Below are 23,098 nucleotides of genomic sequence, written 5' to 3' on the forward strand. Positions count from 1 at the left end.
TGGCGCTTAGCATTATCCGTAATCCACCTTAACCAAATGTTACTTTCTCCGAAGCCTGTAGCCATTTTTACGACGTCTAAAGGAGTTAATTCTGTGTAATCCTGGGTCATCACTATCGGACTGGTAGTGGGCGGCTTTAGGGCAGTGGAATTAGCTGTGGTCGTATTCGTTGCACTACCTTTACTAGTGGGGGCGTATTTGGGCGGGTATATGTTTACTTGTATTCCTCGTATCTGGTCTTTTCCGGTGACGTCTACCCCTAATGCGATCCATATGCGATTTTTTCCCGTGGAGCTTGCCTTAATGTTATTGATAGAGAGAGTGAGTGGATTGCCGGTTGGACTGAAATCTCTTTGGAACGAAATGTGGTCCCAAAACTCGCTGTGTGTGTGTCTGGTAAAACCGGACCAGGTCCCAGTGTACTTTGTTACTAAATACCACGCGGCACAAAATGGCTGTGAATCCACCGAGAACCCAAACCCACGTTGGTAAGCATTCCCAGTGGCCTCGCAGCTCTCCACTATTTGTGGACTATGACACAGATAGACATCGTAGCCCCGCCAACTTGCTTGGGATTCCCCGCAGTCTATCACGGAGCACAGGTCGAATGTGAACATTGTGGTATCCCCGGCAGTATAATTTAAAACTATTTTAGCACCGCACGCGACTTCGGGGATCTGGAAAGTTTTCGTTTGTTCCCTTTTGGGACGGGTTAGGTAAATGTTGGTGGAATTGTCTCGCTCTTTGTTTATTAGTTCGAGTCCTAGTAGAAGGAGTATTACTGCCACCCCGGTTACACCCATGATCACGGTGCACATCGTTTTCCCCCTTGGGAGATAGTCTGCATATCTCCACCTCCGTCTTTCCTCCGGTGCAACAGACGGATCTCCGGAGAGTCTCCTAAAACTCCTCGGAGTCGTCATTTTGGGCCAAATCTGTTCTCACTTCCTGGAGTGAGCGAGTAGGTGGTGATGCTGGGGCACAATGTGTCAGGTGGTGCCAGGGAGCTCCTGCTTTTCCCTTGACCTGGACCGAGTGTGAAGTAACCTCCTTCACTTCGTACGGACCAGTCCACCTGGGGTCTGTCCACTTTCTTTTGTGAACCTTGACCCTGACCCAGTCTCCTACTTTGACTATCGTCCCCTGCTCTTCGGGATCCTTCTCCTGTGCCTTCTGCACCTGTAATGAGAGGGCTGAGACAAGAGATATTAGTTCTCTCATGTAGTCGGATTTTTCTATCTGACACACATCTAAAGGAGGAATATGTCCTCCATCACGTGGCGGGCCAGGCATTGGCCTTCCCGTCAACAACTCATGGGGCGACAGGTGCGTGCCTCCCCCTTTTGAGGTTCTCATGGCCATGAGAGCCAAAGGGAGGGCCTCCAACCATGTCATCTTACTGCCCGCACATACCTTGGCTATTTTAGCCTTCAATGTTTGATTCGCGCGTTCCACCAGTCCCTGGGACTGTGGATGGTAGACCGAACCAAAACTGTGTGCAATCCCCAGGAATGCCTCCACTTCACTCAGCATCTGATTATTAAAATGTGTCCCGTTGTCTGATCTGATACGTTTCGGTACCCCATATCTGGGTATTAGCTCTGTTTGCAACCACTTTATTACTGTCTTCCCGTCTTCTCTATTTGTGGGGATTGCTTCTACCCATCTTGAAAATCTGTCTACCATTACCAAGATGTACCTCTTTCCCTGTACTACGTTCTCCTGTCCCATATCTGTATAATCTATACTAATATCTTGGAATGGTGCGAGAGGTACGGGGTAGGATCCCATGGGCGTTTTGAATGGTTTTCTTGGGTTGTGGTTTCCACAGACGACGCATTCTTCGCAGTATAGTTTTGCCATGCTGTCTAGGTGTGGGTGCCACCAGAGTGCTGAAATGTTCAACAGTGTTTGTCTTTGTCCTTCATGGGTTGGTCCATGGGCTTCTTTTAGTAGGGTCGCTACTAATTTTGCTGGTGCCACTATCCTTCCATCATGTGATCTCCAGAGACCTTCTTTCTTTGTGGCCCCCTTTTGTGTCCATGTCGACCATTCGTACGGGCCTGCTTGTTCTTGTATCTTTTTTAGGTCTTCTTCGGTGAGTTTAGGTTGGGGGGGCGTCAGCCTGAGTACCATTTGCTTTGGCTGATATCCTCCTGCCTTTTTGGCCGCCTGATCTGCAGCCTTGTTTCCTTGACTGATCCTGGTGCCTGTTTTCTCATGTCCTTTGCACTTCATTATGGATACTCCTCTTGGTAGGGTGATTGCTTCCACCAGCTCTTGTATTTCTCTTTGGTGTTTGATTGGGGCGTTGCTGGATGTTACGAATCCCCTCCATTGCCACATGGGTGCATCTACTTGTGCCGCCCCATGTGCGTAAGCAGAATCTGTAAAGATGTTCACCGTCTTTCCTTTGGCCAGTTTCAAGGCTTCGGTGAGCGCCTTGACTTCTGCCATTTGCGCTGAAGCGGGTTGTGGTATTACTTCTGCTTTGAGCGTCTCATGTCTTCCATTGGAGTGTTGCTGAACCACTGCATATGATGCCTGGTTCAGTCCGTTTTCTCCTCGGTAGCAGCATCCGTCAGTGTAGAGCCAGAGTTCTGCTTTGGGATCTATGTCATTTTTCAGGTCTTGTCTGAGCTTACTTTCTTTGACCGCAAGTTCTTCACATGAATGTGGGGTTCCTTTCCCAAAGTTTCCAGCCATGTTCCTTTCGGCTGCGACAAAGGTTATATGTGGCCTGGTGCATTCTCTTTGAATCTTGGTTTTTCTGGCCATGCTGAAAGTAAACTCCTTACTTGCCAAAAACGCTGCAACTCCATGTTCAGTGTGGACCTGTAATGGGTGACACATCACTACATGTGCTGTTTTTTGGAGAGCTTTTGCTACCGCTGCAACATATCTGGCGCACATTGACTGTCCGGTTTCCACTGCGTCGAGTTTTGAAGAGTAGTATATCAACACATTCCTCTCTCCCCCTTTTTTCTGATACAAAACAGCATTTAAAAATGCATTTTGTTCAGAAACATCCAAATGGAACACTTCTGTGTAGTCCGGTGAGGTGAGTGCAGCAGCTTGGGAGAGTACTTGTTTCATGTCAGTGAATGCTTGTTCAGCTTCAGAAGTCCAGGGTAGTCGTTCTGTGAGGTTTCGAGCCCCTACCTCGTTGATCATTGTCCGCAAAGGTTGTGTCCGATTGGAGTAATCAGGTATGTGGGATCGGCTGTAGCCCGTTAGTCCCAGAAATGACAGCATGTCTGCCACCGTGGTGGGCTTTGGATGGTGTAGGATTGATTCCCTGTGGGCCGTAGATACTCCCAATCCTGATGCCGAGATTTGTCGGCCTAGGAATAGGACTTCTTCTCTGCATAGCTGCACTTTTTCTCTCTTGACTTTGTAGCCCTTCTTGTGCAGAACTGAGAACAGTAGGGCAGTGGCCTCCAGGCAGAGGGTAGATGTTTCTGCTGCCAAGAGAAGATCATCTACATATTGGATGAGCACAACCCCTGGTGGCCATTGGAGTTCTAGTAGGTGTGCTTTTAGTACCTGATTAAAGAGACCTGGCGAGTCCCTGAACCCCTGTGGCTTGTAGGTGTACTGTTTGCCCCCAAACGTGAAAGCAAACATGGCTTGTGATGTTTGTGCCAGTGGAACACTGAAGAAAGCGTTTGCCAAATCTATGACAGTGAAGTATCGAAATGCTGGGCTTAAACTCGTGAGTGCTACGTATGGGTCTGGTACTGGATGAACATCTGGAGTCGTTACATCATTTATAGGGCGGAAGTCTTGTACCATTCTCCAGCCCTTTCCCCCTGCTTTCTGTACCGGTAATATGGGAGTATTCCATGGGGAGTGGCACTCGTATATTACCCCGACGTCCAGAAGGCCCTGTATCGTGGGGGCAATTCCCTTCATTTGATCTTGGGTTAGAGGATACTGCCGTCGATAAATAGGAGGTGCATCTGGGTCTTTCAGGGTGACAATCACTGGTTGTGTTTCCAGGACTCCTACGTCATGGGGGGTTGTAGTCCAAAATCGTGAGTTCACCGCATTCAAAACCGCTCCGGCTCCTGGGTGGTCCGTACATGGAAGTCCATGTTGTCTTGGCAGTGGCAGGTGTTCTGCCAATGTTGCTGGCAGGAGACGTTGCTCTGGCTGACCCCTCCTTCCTTGGGTCGGTATGGTTCCTGCCACTAGGTGGCTTCGAGGGATTTTTTGTGAGAGGTCCTTCTGGTTCACTTTCTGACCAGGTCTTTTCTGAACTGCCTTGACTCCTTGATCCTCCAGGGGGCTCCAGTGCCGTTATTCGCTGTTGCAGTCTTTCCACTTCTCTCTTCATTTCCTCTCTGTCTTGGTCTTGTACGAGGACTTCCACGCCGGCCAATGTTAGTACTGGTGCTTGTACTGCTGTGTCTGTGGTCTGTGCAGGCATAAATCTTTGGTGGGTGTAGGGAGGTGGGGCTGTTGGGGGAGATGTCGTTTCTGGAGGCCCAGTTGTTAACTTATCTGGCAGGACTGGATATATGCCCCCTCCCCCTCCCTGTGTCTCTTCATGTTTGTCTCCCCTCTCCATTCTTCTCTGCTGAAACAGGTCTTTTAGCATTAGGTTTGTTACTCTTGTCTCTTCTTCTTGTTCTTCAAACATCTTTTTGAGTGGTTTGAAAACTGATCGCTTGTCCTTTTCAGCCTCCATGTTCTGTCGAGCTCTCTCTAATCTTTGTTTAACATCATTCACCATTATATTCATAGCTTCTCTTGATGGCAGCCCGTCCTTGGTGATCCATCCCTTTATCTCCCACCTTTTCGCTACTGATTTAACTATCTTCCCATCTCCCTTTTTACTTCTATCCTCAGTCATAACTCTAGCCTTCAAGGTCTCTACGAAATCTTCCATTTCCCCCTCGTTCAATCCCTCAATATAATCAAAAGAATCGCTCCTAACGTTACCCAGACCAGCCCCAATCCCACTAGGTTTATTTAACAGACTCGTCTTAATAAGTTTTTCTAGTTCTAGTATCTGTCTACTCACTACCGTTATCGTTGGTATATGTATCTCTGCTGTTGCTGCTGAGTGGAGAGTGTCACTTCCTGGAGCGTGCAACAGGGTGTCGGCTGCTTCCTCTTCTTCTTTGTTATCTATATCTCTAAACTCTTCTATGTCTATATCATAAAACTCCATGCCATGTCTAAATTTTCTTGTATTACAACCACTGCCTACGCTTCTCTACTCGACAGCGCGGTTCCGGAGAAATTGTATCGTTTCCAAATTACTATAAGTTTTCCTGTATTACAACCACTGCCTACGCTTCTCTACTCGACAGCGAGGTCCCGGAGGAGTTGTATCGTTTCCAAATTACTATAAGTTTTCCTGTATTACAACCACTGCCTACGCTTCTCTGCTCGACAGCGAGGTCCCGGAGGAGTTGTATCGTTTCCAAATTACAAAGTACTATTTATGCAGTCTGTTGGTTAACCCAAAACACGCTATGTTCGTTAATAGAGTGACTTAATTATGTGCAAGAATTCTCATGTTTCACGGGGTGTGGTGGGTCCGCTACTTCATGATACTGTACACATAAAAGCCCTTCTATTCGTCCTTCATCTCGTGTTTTCTGTTAGGTTCAGTCACACATGTGTACACACTATGGCAGGTTTATTTTATCACTTTTGCAGAATATGTTTTCCTTCTATTTTTAACATTTTATCCTTTAGTTAAATTTTGTCTAAAGTATTCATACTCACACTCGGTATTTGTTGATCACCTAATTTATATTTTTCAATATACAGAATTCAATTAAATAGGTTTCTGCTTACCTTTTCGGTTGAGCGCTCATGTGATCAACTTTCCCGAGAGTGGATGAATCCTTCTGGCCTCCACTTTCTTTCAGGAAGCCCCCCTCCTTCTGCAAGACAGGAGGTAGTCGTTAAAATTCTTTCCTCCTCAAGCTTTTCTCCAAACCATCCTCTGCTACCAGATTTGTTGTAAAAAAACAGTAAGCTTGAATATAGGAGGAGAGTCTATGGGTTGTATCAATAACAGCGCTTTATTAGCACAAATATCAGGAAAACATATTCCGGCAGTTATACGTGCACGGACCTAAAAGTGAACTCAACATAGGGTTGAATTTACTCAAAAGGCGCTTTACAACAGAGTGCGCAGTGTATTTCAAGAGACTCCGCATGAGTCTGATTGGCTCATTCTATAGATGCAGGCGGAGCGTAATTTTAGCATGCCGCGGCCTGGTTGGAGCGCTGGGTATCTCCACCCACACTGGCTCATACGGTCCATCCCTCCGGGTGCTGTCTTCTATGTATGTGTATGTATGTTGTCGAGATGCACATATATCATATACTCCCCCCCTGTGCGGATTCCGCTAAGGAATGTGTCCTATGTATATTGTTTGGCCCCTACCCCCGCTGCTCTCTCGCCTGTGCCTGTGGGTGTGTATGTGTGTGTAGTAATTTAAAACATGTGTGATTAGCTTATGTATTTACATTTTTCTCCACACATTATACAGCTAAGCTGGGAGAAAGCAAGCAGCAATGCCAAAAGAACATAAAAAGAGTGGAGCAGAGAGGGTGAGAGAATACAGAAAAAGATTGAGGGAAGGCCCAGAGAAGTACGAAGAATATTTAAAGGAAAGAAACGAAAGGAAGAAGGAAAGGTAAAATCTATCAGTGATTTTTCTGACATGGAGTAAAGGAAGGTCAGAAGATCATGGCGAAAAAGACAGCAACATCACAGGGTATTGGTGAAAAGTCAAAGAGAGATGGAGAGATTGTGCACGGCTTCCACGCCACCTCCCACACCCTCTGCCATGCCTTCTGCCACGCCTTCTCCCATGTCTTCTCCCACGCCTCCTCACCTTCCATGCACGTCTAGTGAGACTGTTACTCCACGCACTTCTAGTGAGACTAATAAGTAGGGTTGGGCATCGTTTGGATTTTACCGATTCCGATCCCGATTCCGATCCTCTGTTTCGATTCCTGTTCTAAACGATTCTCGATTCCGATTCTTTGAGGTGCAGGTCAACAGGTCCAGTGTTGCCACAGTTACTTTGAAAAGTAGTACTTTTGACTTCACTTAACTTAAATAATTGTTTGCATATTGTAATGGCAGTAACATCAGGAATGAACATTTTATGAATATTGAACCGGCATTAGAGCAGCAAGGATTGGTTTTATGAAACAAATGAGCGCAGTCCTAAAGTATGAGCGGCGTGATGACGAAGGGAGGGGGCGGGGCCAGCAAGCAGCGAGACATTTCTCCACTAAACACTCAAGAGAGACTCCGCTCGCATTTCAGCACAGACTGAGTTAGCAGGAGCTCCGTGAAACCGAGAACTCGTCTTGTTTATTCACACCTTTTCACCGTCACCGGGCGGGACCTGCTCTTTTAATGTGGTTGTGCCATGCTGTGACTCTAAAGGTTTTTTTCAAGTTTGACGTTGTATTCTTGAAAGTAGAAAACACTTTGTTAACACAGAGTGTACAACGAACCTTTATGTTGCCATCTTTTGCTGAGATGAAGTCGAAATAATGCTTGTATTTCCAGCTGGAAAATGCGTATCTCTCCCCCTCCATTGTTTACGTTTCTGCCGGTATAGCCGACTACACGCGACCGTCCGTGAAGGTGTCGGCTAACCTACGTCACCCCACCGAGACGCACGAAGAAAGCAGATCTTTTTTTTTTACTGACAAAAATAGTAACGCACCGTGTATTTGGATAAGTAACTTTAATCTGACTACTGGTTTGGCAATAGTAGCGCGTTAGACTACTCGTTACTGATCGTTCTATCGCGGAGTCTCCGCACGCCGGGCGGAGTAATACAAACAAACTAGTGCGGACGTTTAAGAACCCCCAAAAAAAGGATCGCAATTCCAACAGCTTCTTAACGGTTCCGGAACCGGAGGTTAGGAACCGGTTCCTATTTGGAACCGGATCTCGATGCCCAACCCTACTAATAAGAGACGTTCTGGAATGCGTGACCACAGAAAAATAAAGACCCTTTCTGGAGCTCTACTTTATGTTTTTGTTCTTTAATGCACTTTCAAGCACAAAACATGTTCTGCTGTGTGTATATTTGTTTTAGATCTTTTAATGTCATGTTGCAGTAGATGCGCTGCTCTGTTGAAGTAATGTAAAATAAATGGCTCTTCAATAGTAAATTACCTAATTTTATTGATTATAAACATTTGTGTTTGTAAAATTCACATTGTAAGGCAGGTTATGAGTTAATATTAAGCAATAAGGTTGAGGGGATATAATACAACCTTGCAAACAAAATACTGTGGTCACGACCAAAACAGTGCAGTCACTACCGTAACACTGAGTGTTTTGTAAAATAAAATAAAAATTGAGTCATTAAATAACATTTTATGATAACTATTGGTTAAATGTACATTCAATGTAATAACTAACTCTGAGATCTCTATGATCAGTGTAATTCATTTTACAAAAAAGATTGCATTTAAATTTTGATGAGTTTTAGAAAATAAACTTTGAAATTTGTTTAAAAAATAATTTTGATTTAGTTGTAAAACCCTTCATAATAAATTACTAAAATGATTCTTTAGAGGGTGTATGGACACACTATTAACAGATTAATATAATGGTTTTTATTGCAGTGTGTTGCTGTGTTACGGTAGTGACACATTTCAGGCGCGGAAAAACATTTCAAGATCAGGCAGACATTAATATATGAAATTTGACTGCGCCTTTACTAGATATGTACCATAGAAATATGGTACAATATATGTATGGACAAAGTTTTTGGAAAAAAACAACTTTTGAAAATGAGTTTCCAACTCTGGACTTTGCACGAATTCGGTAGAATGGCCCATAGAGGTAAAAATGAAATACCAATGTATGGTTTACATTTCGTATGACCTTGTCATTTGCAAGTGCCTTCATCATTTCAAGTGTTAATTGTAAAAAAAGAGAAATATTCTTTCAGTTATATATATATATATATATATATATATATATATATATATATATATATATATATATATATATATATATATATATGTGGGGAAAAAATATATCTTTTTTTTCCCCACACCAGGTGTGTGTGTGTGTGTGTGTGTGTGTGTGTGTGTGTGTGTGTGTGTGTGTGTGTAGCTTGATTTCCAATATTTATACCACTACCAGCTTTATTTTTTCACGAAATACAGCAAGAAAGTGTTAGAGCCAGGCAGCCAGATGACGGTTAAAAAAAGAAAAAGAAAAATCTCCGACAGGCAGAGACGCAACGCGAGTCGGCACCACGTCTGAACGAAGTACCAGAACTCTACTAGTTCATAAGTAAGTACCAACCTAAGTAATAACAAACCTGAAGCTGAAGAAAGAAACCCTAAACATTAACAGAAAACGACCCGCGAACCTGAGTGACTGAGGGAGAGACAGAGAGCTGTTCTGTGTGTGAGTGATCAGAGCGGACACAACACCACATCTGCGAGTGTGTAGGGGAGGGGCTGTAGCATATCACAGGACGCAGACAGTCAGCTACGCAGACAGTCAGCTACCCAATGAGGATTTTTATTTAATCCGAGCACAGATATTGACTCGTATAATACTCGTACTCGGCAAAAGTGCTTTATCCGTACCGGATACTCGTTTCAGCCGAGGATCCGGCTCAACTCTAATATTTAACATTCAGACTTACATCTTGGAGTACAGTGTCTTCTACAGAAAGAGTCTCCTCTTCATCTCTGTCCTGGTGATAGTGATGACTAGGTCCTTCACCCTGGAAATGGAGGAACATCAGTTAGAGGCGGCTAGACAGCATTTCAGTTACAGGTTGGGACTTACAGGGTCTCCTGAGGGCCGTGCTGCAACTTGCGGGGGTTCCGATAAAGTGATTTGTCCCTCCGTTACTAATAGAACAAACATGTTAACAGTCAGCTAAATCAACTGAGGGGCTGTCGCCATGCAGCGGAGGGACAGTGGTTGACAGTGCAGTACCTTCAACAAATGCGGCCCGTATCTCTGGATCAATAGGAGAGGAAGCACTCCCCCCCCCCCCCCCCCCTGAATCCCATCAATTTTGGGGCCCTTGTTGGAGCTGAGGGCTAGGGATTCGGCCTGTGTCAACTCCTCAGGTGGTGGGCCCCCACCAGTGGCTCCCAGTTGAGCTTTTTTCTTGGTTGCTGCAAGGAACATAGTCACAGCTTTACACTCATATTTATACATTTCACATTATTAAAATTATTATGCATCACTGACCATTTGTAAGGATGTTTTTATATTTTATTTTGACCTGTTGCCAGGTGCGTTTCTGGCCTCCGAGGTTGCTTCTGTTTGGACAGTAAAAAGAGGTTAATTAAAGACAGTGAATGCTGAGTGAGTTTAAGTTTGTTCCTCATCCTACTGCACAGACATAAGGGTAAAATGAAGGAATTAGCTCCTTTTTATGCAGCAAGAGAATCAATTAACCCCTGCAAACATTTAAACAGCGCTCCTCTGTTGAATAGGGGGAATGAGGTAAATGAGATAATACATGAGCAATTGTGTGATAAATGTTTTGCATATAAAACAATCTGATTATGGCCACTTCAACTCAGATTATAAATGTGATTAAATCACTCTGTAGCCTACATCTTGTCGTGTAGTGAATTTCTTTAATTTTACAGCCAAAATTACAATTATCTTTTATGTTGAACATAACAATTAACATTGAGACGGTTATCGTCTGAAATAATGAATGCATGAAACATCACTTACGCATTCAGCCTGTCGGCAATTGTCTTCCATGCTGCCTCTCTGGCTTTGTTTATTGGAGCGGTGTTACCTTTTTTCGTTATTATCTCCCGGTAATCATCATATAGTTCCATCAGGAGAGTTTGTTCAGCAGCAGTGAAACTCTCTGCCCGTGGTTTGGTGGCATTCTGAGCCATTTTGCAACACTTTCAGCACTCGACTTGTTGGGTCTTTTTATATTCCGCGGGGAGGCGCTCAGTGTGAGGCTTAACAGGTGAGGCTTGAATTAGCGTCAAGTGGAGCCAGCTGATCTCGTTTGATGGAACGGGTTGGGGTTTGGTTTGGAGTTGCCGTTCATTCAAGCTTCAAGATTACACCATAGTCCCGATTTTCTTAGCAACTTTGATGGAATACCCCCTGTGTCATTTGTTGTTGTTGTTGTTGTTGCTGCTATCTTCTGAGGGCCATATGTCAACATAATGGAAAGAAAAATCCCTTTTTAGATGTTTTTTTATGTTAGAAGGTAAAATGTGTGTGTGTGTGTGTGTGTGTGTGTGTGTCAGTGTGTGTGTTTTTGTTGGGGGCAAGCAATGTACCATGAGTTAGACAGGAGAGTTGAGGGGTATTCCACCAAACTCGCTTATTAAGGCGGCGCTTACCTGGTTAAGTCTGGTTAGAACTAACGCCAACTTCCACTTGCGGCTAAACCCATTCCATTAACGCATTTCAGCCGCGCCTTGTTGAGGCTAATTCAAGCCAGGTTAACGTTGTCGTGTGTTACGTCGTTCACGGGATATGAAGCCAGACCAGAACCGTGGATGTCAAATCATCGAGAAAATGGCAGAAAAGACCAGAGCAAAAAATATTGATGGAACTGTATGAGGAGTACAAACCCATCATAACCGAAAAAGGGAATACTGTAGTGATAAATAAAAATCGCGAGGCTGCTTGGGCAAGAATTGCCGAGCGATTAAATATGGAAGTACCGTTAAGAGTAACATGTTCTAACACAACACTGACCACGACATCTCGAACGTGAGAATAAGGTAGAGGTAAAGCGCAGGCTTGGCACGCAGCCGGCCACGGTTCAATTCCCGACTATGGAACTTTGTGAAATTTCTTTCTTTGGCCGGAACTCTCTCTCTCTCTCTCTCTCTCTTTCTCTCTTTTTTTAGATAGGCCTAGTAAATGCATCTACATTGGCCAACACATTTATCTCAACAATTCAATGAACACATTCGATGAACCTATTAATGAACTCACCTCAAAGGAATTTATGTGGCTGAAAATTGCATGCAGCAATGCCTTTGTCATTGGGATCTATATCATGCTATTAATAATATCTTTATGCCTATCATGTTTTTGCAAGTTATATTTGGGTTCTGGGGAAATTGTATGACATATTTATCATAGTTAAGGTAAAATGTTGGTCTAATTCTCTGATCTAAAGACAATTATACAAGCACAAAAAAAACAACACATGAGATGTGCTCGCCGGGATGTGAACCTGGGATTCCCACATTCAAGGGCAGGAGCATCACCACTCACCCAACTGGGGGCTTTAGATGAAGATATGGCCAGTCGGTCTTAAACAAAATAAACGATTTATTCATATTTTTTTAATTGCAAGCATGTATTCTTAGACGCTTGATGAAAATATAGTCTGTTTGTACTTCATATATGTAATTTTGGTAATTTTTGGTCTTTCACGTGACGAAATCACGAGGACTAGGCTTGGCGGAACCTTCTGCTGGTACAGTTGTTTCCGACAGACGGCCTTCTCTGAAACCCCCGCTTAAGTAAGCCTGATGGTTAGCCTGCCCCGGGGCAGGCTAGTTTGGTCGGATAAATTCCCATGGTTACTTAGCGGAGAGTGCCTCAAGTCACGTTGATGGAACGCAACTCTCGCTAAAGGTAGCGAGGCTTATCGAAATTAGCCCGGCTTTGCGCTTAGCGAGTTTGATGGAATACCCCTACAATGTAGAAACTCTTTTTGGGATTTGTAGACATTTGGAGAAGCACAGAAAAATAAATATATCATTGTTTGACAAAGTCAGAGGTCACAGATGGCAAATGTGTCCCAAGACTGGGGCCAGGGAAAATTGCATATTGACTGAACAAAGGATGGGGACCACAAAGCTAATATTTCTTATTCAATCTTCCTGCATTGGCATGCCTGTTGTTGTTTACTTGAGTGTGTGTAGCTTTGTTGATATGACATAAGGACAAAAAAATCTAGAACAAGAAGATTTACTGCAGAAGTACCTACTTCCCAACCATATCTTCTATTAGGATTTGAGGAATGATGTGCAGGTTTTATGGGTTGGTTGTAGGGCTGTACTTCAGGAATTGAATATAATGGGAATTGAATGCTGAAATTAGTATTCAATTTTTTCCCCCTATAGAAACGTGTTTTCTAACGTTACGTTGTAAAGTTAACGGATGCTTCTGACACATGAATTCTGATATTTTCTGAATCACAGTCTCACTATCAGAAAAAGCCTAGCGAAGCATAGCGAAGACAAGAAGCACAAAGTTAGACATGTACCAGAAAATATGCAGTACTTTTCATTTGTCAAGTATTTTATTTACATGGGAGTAAAAACAAGCTTTTAACATATAGTAATTTCATGCATTTCATATTTTATATGAGCACTTTGAGGCTAAAATATGACTATTACATTTGGTATTTAATGCTCTATAATTAATGACTTGTGACTTAAGGGTGAGTAACTGAGGCTATCCATGCATACACAAACACTGACATCCTCTGGTCTCATATTAAACATTCCAGCCATGGCTGTTCATACCTTAATTGTTTAAAATGTAGCAAATGCCTAAAAGGTTTTAACCAAAGTGAGCTGGAGTGGATGTTTGTGCACAGACATTGCCTATCGCATCTCTTCAATCACTAACAGACGGGAAGGACAGCTTGTCATATTGTTCTTAACTTCTCTCTTTGATTATGTTTCACCTTTTTTCACTCCCTTCATCCTTTCTCTGTTTAGACAGGTCTGATGTGACAGGTTTAATCAACTGGAGCTGATTTGAATAGCGTGTGTGTGAGTTTGGTTTGTGTGGTGGATATGTGTGTGCAGTTTGATTAAAAGAGAAGGTGGCTGACTTTTTTGGATTACATTTTGTACATAACCTGAGGAAAACGTTGACATGTGTAAGGTTGTTTTTGTTTGTCTGCATGTGTACATGGGTTTGTGAATTTTATTAGAATGAAGTAACGTGTGCTATTTACCATCTCTTCAATAATAAAAGCAAACGTTAAGCCATTATTTTTCTGACTGTATCCTCATGTTTGAGGGCAAGGCACGTTGTTTTCAGAGCTCTGATTCTAAACCTGGGTTAAATGTAAGGGTAAAAAAAGAAAAGCAAAGAAAAGCCTTTTCTGTCCTTAAGTGAGCTTGATGGTGAGCTTAAAATGAAGGAGAAAAATGTTTGCTTGTGTGTATGGGGGGGGGGGGGGTAATGGGAGCCTCGATACACAAAAAATAGAACAATCGTCCCTCAATTTGTTGTGACAGATAGCAACATCACTATCAAGTCGGCAAAACAATCCCAACATCCCTGACAGTCCAAATCAACAATCTTATCATGATGTGATAAGGAAAAAGAAACAAACAGGGAGAAGGGAGGGAAAAATGCTATCCATGCTCCACTATATTTTTTTGTTTCTATGTGAATGCATGTTTTAGAATTTCAGTTACACAGATAGTTGCCACTCCTGCATCTTTAATATGATTCCCTTTATAGATGCATGGCGAATGGAACTCAATGGCTACCAGTGTCTAGTTGGAAAGTATTTTGATAATCAAACCTCTGATTCCAGCTTCTCTTTTTTTGTTTTTTCCTGTTTTCCTGATTGTACTATTGGTCAAACAAAATGTCAGTTTAATGACATCACCTTGGGCTCTAGAAAAATTTGGAGAGGGATTTTGAACAGGTTTTCAACATTTTACAGACCAAATGGTTAATTGTTAATGAAAAAAATATTAGTTGCAGCCCTAATGATAGGAGTATAATGTTATAACATCATATGAGTAAATCTGTGCATTCTCTCCAGAGTCTCTCATATTATTATTTTAGTATTTTATTTTATTTTAGTATTTTTAGTTCAAATAAACTGTCACATCTTCATCAGGATCACTACATCCAGCCTAGACTAATGCAAACAGAATTACACACACATCTGTGGAATGAAGGGTACCTACCACCTGTTTACCAGCATGAAACTAGAAACTGTATCACTCGATACATTTTTCAGAAGAAAATAACTTATCGATCTTGGGTTAAACTTAGATGAGATGGAAAGAAATTATTTCTATTAAGTTGCTAAACTCACCCAATTTTCCCATTTGTACATTAACAAGCAGACCTTAAATGGAGCAACACCATCCTCACATTTTTAATTTTTTTTAATTTTATTTATTTATTTCGGGCATGTCAGTTAAATCAGCATCATCACACATCTTTGTTCAAATAGTAAAATACACATGGCCGAAAGGGAAAGCGGGAGAAGCCAAGGCTTATCTAGTCCCGCCCCCATTACCCACAGGATAAAATCGTCTTCATAATATTATCTTATCTTTTGCATTTTTCATTTGACATAACATTTTCTTTTACTTGTGACATTTGACATAACATGTTACAGCAGTAGGTGGTACAGAGAGCTGAAGTCCAGTGCATACAGATTACGTGTGTGTCTGCACACGTGTCCATATTTGTTCGTCATGAGTAACAGAATGAACAGTCTCGTCATGTAACAAAGTCTGAAGGGGGTCCAATCGACAGAGAACAAAAAAGTCCAGTGTAGTTATTATTTGTTGGGATGGTGTGGGAGCCCTTTTTTTCTGCCATTTTTATTTTATTCATCCATCTCCTCTGCAGCTTTCGCCGCCGTTAACTTCGCCATTTCCTCCCGATTAGTGGCCACTTCAACTCACATCAGTGCCGTGAACTTGCGAACTGCGGAGATGTCAGAGCGCATCCCGACCACAGCAGTCCGAGTAGTGGCGTTGTCCGCCCTCACACTGGTCAGCTCAGTGGCGATCTTTCTCATTTTCCGATATTGCATGAAAAGTCCACATCCCAAGGTGATCGTTCCAATTGCCATGAACGCGAACACGTACACGTCCTCGACGTCCTCCGCAAAGCAGATGACTCTCCACTTTCCCCAACCATCCATGATGTAGCCGGACATAAAGGTCCCGTCCGGGCACGCAGGTTCACCAGAACCCGCACGCCGTGTTGAGAACACTCTGTCGATAGCATTCAGTGACCAGTTCAGCAACTCCATCGTGGACTGTTGGATTAACAGTCATGGTTGGTATTCATAATTTATCTCCACATTGTTGATACTCCCTGCTACGTACATCTGACATCGGACCATACGAGTTTCTCAGGTTCAACTTATTGTTTGGGTACAGAATGTTCATTTGTTATGCTCCCATCCCGTCACAACACCATGTCTGCTGATTCGTGCCTCAGACCTTTATCAACTCTCATGCAATAATCTGTACTGGTCAACAGTTGAATTTACATAATTCTTCTTAAAGCCACTTAGTGTTGCTGATTTTTTGACTTCTTCTTCTAACACATTCCATTGTCTAACACCTGTGACCGATAAGGAAAAGGATTTTAACGTAGTTCGTACCTTCCTTTGCCTGAAAATCATGTTCCCTCTAAGATTGTGTCACCTCGATGTCTTTGCCAGCCAGGAACTCAGCCACCTGCATCTCCACAGATTTAATCTCAGATTAATTTGGCTCCGAGGCTGCATCAGCCGCAACCGCCCTTAGGTTGGAGGCATGATTTTGAGGCCAGTCACAATCACCTCATTCAGTTTACCCTGTTGGTCCAGCTCCTCCACTCTGTTCCCCAGCTCCTTTATCAACTCGTCTTTCTCCGCAGTCTCCTCCCGGAGTTGTTTGACTTCAGCCATCAACTTTTGGAGAGGTTCCATCTTTTTCTTCATGTCTTTCAGCTCCGCCAACAGCCGTTCTTCAGCCCTCTTGTCTTCAGTCCTCCTGTCTTCAGCCCTCTTTTCATTCTTCACCAGTTGAAAAACATTAGTATGTGAGACAGAATTGAGGAAAGAGACGAGGGAATGAAAAGAATGAGAATATTTTAGAGAGAGGTTGAACAGAAGCAGTGAATGCCACACAGCACACTGGGATGTAACTGTCATATTAAAAATGCTATCTGTAGATTTTCCTCATTTATAAATCACTGTGAAATTACTACATATGACACAGTAAAGTAATGGAAAACCGCCTGTAGGTGTAGTCCTGATTTTTTAAGGCTCACTTGGGAATTTTCTGGGTTGAATTTGCCTGGAAAATTACTTGAAATATCTTTCACAAGCAATTCTGAAAAAAAAAATCATATTTGAAGCTTTCAACAATTCAGTAATGTGACAAAATATCTTAAATGAATCCTCCAAGCACTTTAGCTATGATGGAGATGGAGAGAAATACAGATAGTTGCAAGGAAAGAGTGAATGAAGCCAGGGTTAAAGAGGAAGAGCAGTAAAGCCTAGTTGATTGATTCAAACCTGCACATTATCTTCCATATTGTATGGGTGAGTAGCCACAACTCTGAGGGTTTCATCCAACACATACATATATAAGAATCAGACAACAAGGGAGAGCGAATATAAAAGCAAACAATGAAAATGTCAGGTAGGAGAAAGGCAACAACAGTGAAAGTGTAAGTTAATTCAAGGAGATGGAACTAAAGCCATACATAAGCATTTCCAGTGGAAGGGTGACTGAGCAGAAACAGGGGATGAATAAGAATCACAATAATTGTTCAATTGTGTTAGTACATATGAACTGAGATGTAGTCGGAGCAAGGAAGAGGAAGTAAGAGGAAGGAAAGGGTCGCTGGTGGCTGTGTCACAGGTGTAGTTCACAATCACAATCATCTTTCTGACGCAAAGCTTCTCCAGGCGAAGCCACAATCCCATTTTTTCCATCAGTAGTGGAAGATGCACACCAACTTTCTTGCTACAAGACAAGCTCTCCCAGCTGCACGTGCCTGACTCCACCTGCCGGTGGATCACTGATGTGAAGCTGGGGAAGTACGTCTCCAACAGCCTGACCATCAGCACCAGTTCCCATCAGGGCTGCGTACTTTCCTCACTTCTCTTCTCCATGTACACCAACAGTTATACCTCCAGTCACCAGTCATTCAAGCTCCTGAAGTTTGCGGATGGCACCACCCTCATTGGGCTCATCTCTGGCGGAGAACACCTGGGCCCAGTATTTCAAAAGTGATCTGACTGGATTAACCTGGTCGGATTGGATTAAATCTTGATCTGATCTGAAAACTGGGTATTTCAACACAGATCCAATCCTCCCTTGAATCCAGATAAAGGGCTGGATTTGGGTATTTCAAAACATAAGGCAGAGATCTGGATCAGCTTGATACCAAAATTTCAGGATAATTTGGATCCCACCTCAGAGGTGGATTTGACTTGGATTGACAATGTCTCAGCTCCGCTTCTCCTAGATATTGTTTCTCAAGATGTTCATTACACTTAATCTAAATTGTCAGTGCATTACTTGAAACAAATTGGAGTAATTTAAGAACATTTAAGCAAAAGTGTTTGGCTATGTTTGTGTACAAACTGATTATTTTACTTAACCAAATCAGATGCTATTTTGCTTTAAATTACCACAATTGCGTTTAGTTGAGAGCCTTCTACATAAAGGGAGACAAATTAGGATGGAACATTTTTTATCTAATTGTGTCACTGATCAAGCTATAATACATGAAAATAATGCAACTACAATTTCAAACACTTTCCAGCACTTTATTCAAAATCCAACAATTTATCGCTGCGATTGAAGCATTTCCAAGGATTTCCAGCACTCATACAGACCCTGTCCTTAATAGCTGGGTGGGCTCTGAAAGTAGAAGAAAGGGAAGGAGTATGATTAATATCTTTGTCTTCATTTGGAATCCACAATAGTCACAGAAATTGTGTGCATGATGACAACAGCATGATTTCCCCAGCATTACTGTAGCATTCTGACACTTCTGAATGAACTGCATAGTTCATACACAACACACATATACAGTGTGTGGTCTGTACACATGTAGCCTATTTTCAGTCTGCTGTGTTGCCAATGACGTAACGCTAATAAACTCCGAACAGGTTGATGTTAGTTTAAACAGTTATGGTATTATACGTCAGATTAATTACCTTGTAAATCAAACCATGGACCGCAAAATTCGTAAACAAAGCCCGCTAGCTGCTTAACACGCAAGTCAATGGAGCCGAGTTAGCTACCGTTAGCACGGCCGCGGCTCAATTAGAGATCGCTACAGCCTGGTTTTAAGTATGTGACAATTCATATAGTTAGCTAGCACGATATGTTGGTTGGCGTTCATATGGTCCTTAAACCGCTAAACATTAGACGACGGTAAACTTAAATTTTTGACGTGAAAGTCAAGCTCCCAGCTGCTCCTTCCGTGAAGTAGTCCGCCATGTTTCAGATCCGGAGGCGGAGACTTGAGATTTTGCAATCCGTATCAGGTCGGGATCACGGTGATCCACCCGGCCAGTTTTTGAAATACTCAGATAAAGTCAGCAGGATCACCTTGATCCATGACTGAGAAAAGGAGGATTTCATTATCCGGATTATTCTGATCCGGATTACAAGTTTTGAAATACTGGGCCCTGGTGACTTGGTGTGGCCAAAACAATTTAGAGGTCAATGCTCTCAAGACAGTGAAGATTGCCGGAGTCCTTCCACTTCCTAGTCATCAGCCAGGACATCAAGTGGGAGCAGAATGTCAGCTGCATAACCAAAAGGGCACAGCAGAGGATGTACTTCCTGTGGCAGCTCTACACCTCCATCATAGAGTCCATCCTCACCTCCTCCATCACCATCTGGTACGCTGCTGCTACCGTCAAAGACAGGAGCAGACTGCAGCGTATCATCCGCTGTGCTGGAAAAGTGATCAGCCACAACCTGCCGTCCCTCCAGTCCCTTATTTTTATTTATTTTTCTTATTCTTATGTTCTTGACTGCAGTAGTTGCTTTATTGTTTACTGTTTATTGTTTGTAAATATCGTGCACACTGAAGACCAAGACAAATTCCTCATATGTGAAAACATATTCGGTATACACCTTTTCTGATTCTGATTCTGCATGTGGCCCACGACAGCCACATGGGTTCAGTCGGTGCAAAAGTTTAGTGTTTCTTCACTTATACAATGGGACTTCTACAATTTTCTATATGTAAATGTAAAGCTAACTTAATGAGGTGGTTTACTGACAAAGAATATGCATATGAGTAGATGAGGAGGAAGCATGTAGAAGGAATATGAGAGGAATAAGGAGAGAGAGAGAGAGAGAGAGATAGGGAAAAAAAACACGGCTGCTTAATTGGTCAGACAGACATCAAGATAGGCTAAACACACATCCACACGACAGGCAGACGCATGCTTGGCACCTTAACATGCAGCTACTACTGCCGTTTATTCTCTTAAATCGTCTCAAAAGGTAACATTAAGCTGACATTGAGCTGACATTTCAACAAAAGACACCAACAAGGGCTGTGAAATCACAGAGCACAACTTTTCAGAAGACAAAAAAAATCAACTCTCAAGGAACGCCGTGCAGCACACACACAATGAGACAAACACACCACAGCGTTCCTGCTTTGAAGAATGATTGATCTGATGATCTTAAGATTCTCACATATAAATGATCAGTCAGCCAGTCTATCGGTGTATAAAAAAACAATGGATTCTTATTGATGCAGAGAGGACAAGGTGTTCTTTGTGATTTAGAGTGATCAATTGTGTTCTCCTTCAATTGACTGATAAAAACGAGGACAAATTATCCTTTCAAGTGATTGTTACTTCCTCTAACACCATTGTACTCTGTTTTTTTGTTCCGCCTCAACTCCCCTCTACCTTCTTCAACCCCTACATATCATCTGTGCTACTGTGCTACCTTTCCCCACTGTGCCCTTCACTTCTTTGTTTTTCAAGTTCTTCCACTATATACCCATCCTGCTATCTTTTTCTTCCAGTGTTCTTCAAGTGTGGATGTGATCCCCCCACCACACACTTCCCCATCTGTCTTGTTTATGATTCTCACCAATGTTGCATTCACATTACATTAGTGGATGGATGGATAGTAGAAGGTTTACCTGATGTTCACTGTTGTCAACAGTGGAGAAGCAGTGAATCAATCAGTGCTGCTGTAAAGTGACGCCTACTGCATCCGCAGACACTAAAATGACTTTTTTCTAACTTTGCTCTTTTTCCGTGGCAAAGACAGGCAGATGTTCAATTTTGTCTTGGCGCTGCTCCTCAATCAAACTTAAGGACAAAAAGGACAAAGTGAGCAACGAGCCTCTGATCCTGTGATTGAACGGTGGAAACATGTGTAGTATATTTTAGCCTACTGTTACGACTGATAACGACGGTAAGTGTAACCCATTTGTAGTTCCAGTACATAACCTAATGTAGGAAAAGAACCAAGAGAAAGGAAACACAGAGCTGGCTGGTGTACAGAGGTGAATGAGAGGCGCGGCTGTGCTCACCGGTTTGATGGCGGTTCCTCGGTACCTGTCCGTCAACAGTTCCGAATAGCCCGCTCTCCTGAGTGGACCAGCTCAAGCGTGTTGTCAGAGATGAATGTTCATTGGTGGGCGAGAGAAGGAGGAGGAGGCCCCGTGGAAACCGGTGAATGGGGTCCTAGCGCCCTAGACCCCAGCTACCCGACCGTCTCAATCGTGATGAGGACGCTTCAGGGTAGGTCGGGTTCAGCAGCTATTAGCGGGGTGTTGCTCTCGGACGTCAGTCTGGTGTGTGGAGTTCAGTCCCCTCTCGTGACGTCTCCCAGGTGGGCTTGATAAACAATTACCGCGGTGACGCCAACCGACTGCACCGGAGGTGACGTTCACAGTAACCATGGTGACAGCTGCGCATCACATGTCCACACAACCAGCTCCGAACAAACAAGGAAATCGAAAAGACAAGGACCTAATCCTGCCCGTAACAGTCCCTCCCCCTTATATATAAAACAAAAGATATATACAAAGACTTTGTTGTTTTTTTGTTGTTTTTTTTCTTCTCTCACATTTTTATTTTTTTTATAATTTTTATAGTAAGACTTTTGAATTTTCCTCAAACCACCAGTCTGATCTGTAGCCCTAAAACGGCAACTCTACCGCTGTATACAGACTAACAATTACATGAGATTTTGGCGAATTTTCCCACAATACCTGTCCCGTCTCTGACACAGAGAGCAACAGGACAGTATAACAGGATAATAACTCGAGCCCAAAACCCTCTAGTCCTATCTGACACTGCCCTGCTCAAACTATTCTCATTCATTCTTCATGAGGGTAGCCCTCCCTTGTCACATCCTCAGAGAGAATGGGGTTCACCCCCTGGATAAAGTGTCTGCTATGACATTCAGTTTCCCTGGCAGATGTTCGATCACAAGGTTATACGGTTGCAGGGTCAAACTCCACCTGAATAGCTTCTGGTTCTTCCCTTTAAACTTATCAATGAAGACAAGGGGATTATGGTCTGTATAAACCAACAACTCCTTCTGGCTACCTGCCACATAGAACTAGAAGTGCTGTATGGCTAGTACCAGGGCTAACGCCTCCTTTTCGATGGTTGAGTAGCGCTGCTGATGACGATTCACCTTATTAGAGTAGTAGGCGATAGGCTTCTCTATTCCCTGTGAATCTGCTTGCAACAGGGCAGCCCCTATACCTAGGTCTGAGGCATCAACTGCCAACCTGAATGGGACAGAGAAATCGGGGGCCTTTAGCACCGGTTTACATGACAAGATAGCCTTCACCTTCTCTACTGCACTCTGACACTCAGGTGTCCACACAAACTTCATGTCTTTCTTCAAGAGATTTGTTAGGGGAGCTACAACCTCAGCAAAATTGGGCACAAAACGCCGATAAAATCCACTCATCCCGAGTAAACGCATTAACTGCATCTTTGTTGTAGGAGTGGGAAGATCTGCAATTGCCTGTACCTTAGCTTGTCTAGGTCTAACTGACCCTCTCCCCACCAAGTGGCCTAGGTAGGTAACTTGGCCCTTCCCAAACTCACACTTAGGGAGATTCACAACCAGGCCAGCAGCTTCCAATCTCCCAAACAGCTGATCAATCTCTGCAATGTGATCCGTCCATGACGAGCTAAACACAACAACATCGTCAATATATGTCACCACATTGGCTAACCCTGTTGTAATGGTGTTCATCAGCCTTTGGAAAGTTGCTGGAGCGTTTTTCATCCCAAAAGGCAACACTCGACACAGGTACAACTGATCAGAGGTACAAAAAGCTGACACCTGCTTTGCTCTAGGAGTTAATGGCACCTGCCAGTATCCT

This window comes from Eutrigla gurnardus, assembly GCF_963514095.1.
Source record: "Eutrigla gurnardus genome assembly, chromosome: 3".
In the NCBI taxonomy this organism is placed as follows: Eukaryota; Metazoa; Chordata; class Actinopteri; order Perciformes; family Triglidae; genus Eutrigla; species Eutrigla gurnardus.